Source organism: Galeopterus variegatus, unplaced genomic scaffold (genome assembly GCF_000696425.1).
Source record: "Galeopterus variegatus unplaced genomic scaffold, G_variegatus-3.0.2 Scaffold1175, whole genome shotgun sequence".
Lineage (NCBI taxonomy): Eukaryota > Metazoa > Chordata > Mammalia > Dermoptera > Cynocephalidae > Galeopterus > Galeopterus variegatus.
The window spans coordinates 48,171-51,395 of record NW_007727286.1 but is presented as its reverse complement, the minus strand read 5'-3'; the positions used below and the strand labels follow the sequence as shown (position 1 = coordinate 51,395).

The window sequence follows — 3,225 nt, the reverse complement described above, 5'->3', positions numbered from 1 at the left end:
CACACACACACACACACACACACACCAACACACAAACCGGGGGGGGGGGAAGAAGATATAACAACTACAATTTCTTTGAAGGTGTTACAACAAGCAAACGGAAAGGACATTCTTGGGTGGGAGGGGGGAGAGGGAGGAGGGAGGGAGGTTTCGGTGATGGGTCATAATATTCAACCACATTGTATATTGACAAAATAAAAAAATTTTAAAAATTAAATAAATAAATAAAATGGTTAGTACAGCATTTAGCCCTGTAAACATTCTACAACTGGTGGTACTTTCTGCTGCTACTGCTGCTGTTTTTATTAATATTACTGAGAAGTAAGCTGAAAGAAACCAATAAAGCAACGTGATCCAGGTTTTTAATTTACAGCGTCTCTGGGCTGGGAGGGACTTTAGGGTTACTTCTTCAGCATCTTTGGCAGATTTTACCCAACGTTAGCCTGAAGGCTTCTGGTGACAGGCTCTCTGGCCACCACTTCCTGAGGTAGCCTGCTCCATTGTTAAGCCATGCCAGGTGTTAACATTCTCCCTTAAATCAGTAGAATTCTGCTCTCCCTGACCACTGTCCATGAATCTTAATTTGCCCTTTGGAGCATCATCAAACAACACTGTTCTTACTCCCACATAACACTCCTTCAAATGTTTGAAGGTAATTATGATGTCTCTCCTTGGTATTTCCTTCTTTAGGAAGAGAGCAAAGTATAGCAGATGAAAGTCTGAGTTCAGTGTTGGAGCCTGGGCTTTTGACTCTAGTGAGCTGGGTATCCTTGGGCAAGTCATCTGACAGTGCTCAGCCTCAGTTTCACTCCCGCTCAAAAGTCTATAATTCCATGATTAACTACCTGCAGTTCTTTCCTCTATCCTCAGGCCCAGGCATGTTTTCAGATCCCTTAGTGTACAAGCGGATATCTTTTGTGTTGCTTGATAAGAACAGTGACCCCACTTTTGGGAAATTCTTGATTCTTCCACATTCACCAAGTGGTTTGAATGGAAGCTGCCAAGATTTTAGAAATCCCACACTCCAGGCTACCGAAATGGGCCAATCACAGTCCTCTAATCCCCTGACCATAGTTAATCAGTCTACAGTTAGGCACTGGACCCAAGTTCAACCAATTAGACCCTAAAGTGAGATTTTTGAATTTTGGACCAGACAGAACAAGTATCTGTTCCTCTCTAGGGCTGGAGTTGGAAGAAGTGAGGTGTGGGAACTCCTGGGGGCTCTAATTCTTCATTGAGATGACTCATCAGAGAGACATAGAAAGAGGAGGAGAGGTAACCTTACGGAGTTCAAGTCCTTGGTTCCAGGTGTCTCTGAGGATCAACTGCAACTCTGCCCTTCCCATTGTTTGGTTAATTCCTCTTTTGCCCAAGTTAGGGTTCTCTCCTTACAAGCAAACAAGTACAGGGTAATAATTCACCTTTCTAAGGCAGACCTCATAGGGAGATAGTTCTGGCTTCTTAACTCTCACTCTGCCCATCTCCCACCAACAGCTACTCCAGATGGGCGACTAGAGTCTGTGTATGATACGAGAAAGGCTGTCACTTCTGAAGATCAGTTCAAGACTGCTAGAGCAGTTGCACCACTTTACTGACTCATACCAAGCATGTGGTCACCTCAGACCCCCAGCTCTTTTTCATGTAAACCATGAAGTCCAGGCCTTTCTTTTCACCATGCTACAATTATACAGTTGGGTTTGTTTTGTTTGGAGGGGGATGAGGTGTGGGATCTACTTGCAATAATTTAACATTTAACTTAGTTAAATGTTATGTGTTGGATTGGGACCTGTCGAGATTGTTTTGACTCAGGATTCCATCATCAGTGGCAGAATTTCCCAACTGGTCTACCAAATGGAATGGGTTATAGATGTGCCAGGATACTTATTCCTTCAGTTCTTTGCTTGGTGGAGTTAAGCTTGGTCCTCTGAATCCATGTTAGTGGCTTCCAACTCTGGCAACCTTATCATTTTCTGAGTATTCCTATTTCAAGTTCCCACAGTTATGGTAACACTGGGGAGTTAAATTTTTTATAGCAGTATTTACTAACAAAAATGCTCACTTACAAAGTTGATTCCCACTTGAACATCTCTGCTTGCTTAATCCCAATGCATATTGTCATCCGTCCAGTCACATTTTTGTTGCTTTTGGATTTCACCACAATGTGATTTGGTTTTACAGGGTAATTCTAGATTTTGCAAAAGATGCTGAATTTTAGGAAGTTGATGAAAGTGATGTTGAAAAACCATCTGAATCACAAATAAAGCTGCTGTCAGTTGGAGAGGTTACCAACTGAACAGGAGAAAACCCAAAGGGATGCTGTCTAATAATAAAGAATGAAGAATAGGAATACATAATGGTTAGAAGGCCTTGAGAAATTAATAAAAGTCAAATATGTGGTAAATTATATTTTAATACAGCTGTTTAAAAAAAAGTCAAATGTGAACTAAGAAATGTTATATTGTTCTAGCACAAAATTGTGTCAGAAAAACATATTTGATCCCTCCTGCACAAAACCTAGTATGAACTGATTCAGCCTTTGTGTAGTTATGGAATTAGCATATAGCTGAAATTATAATAAAAACTGTGTTAATATGATAAGATTAATTTACTTTCTTAATTTTTAGTTTAACTTTTCAAAATGAAAGTACCAAATTTTTTTAGTATTTACTGTGAAATTTTGACCCCTGCTTAAGTGTATCCACTCTAAGTGACTTTTTCCCAGGATCAGTAGTCTTCAGATTATGAGGGCCTCCTAAGCTTCAGAGTTGCCATTGTTGCAGTTTTCATCCATTGCTCCTTGTCCTATCCACTGCAAGACCACAGAAAAGGTCCTGCCCCTCTGCTTTTCCATGTGAGAGGCCTTCCAAATTCCAATGGCAGTTTTCGAGTCTCCAATAAAACTCCTTTTCTCCATGACAAGTTCATTTCCTTCAACCATTTCCCATCTGATAGAATTTGAAATTTCTCCATTCATTCCATTCAGTCATTCAACCATTTACTGAGGGCCTGCTATGTGTTGAATACTGTTCTAGGTCCCAGGGACACAGCAGTGAACAAAGCCCCTGCTTGTCTGAGGCTTGCGTTCTATAACAGGACAATAAACAAAAAGAGTGAATATATGGATGGATGGATGGATGGATGGATGGATGGATGGATGGATGGATGGATGGATGGATGGATGGATGGATGGATGGATGGATGGATGGATGGATGGATGGATGGATG

General features: G+C 40.9%; 1 protein-coding gene across 1 annotated transcript in view; it reads right to left on the bottom strand.

Annotated features, from left to right (window-relative positions):
• Nucleotides 1-3,225, bottom strand: part of PIK3AP1 (phosphoinositide-3-kinase adaptor protein 1) — a gene marked incomplete at its 5' end in the record, with an annotated part of 114,354 nt that overhangs the window by 97,463 nt on the left and 13,666 nt on the right. The gene's annotated exons all lie outside the window — the stretch shown is intronic.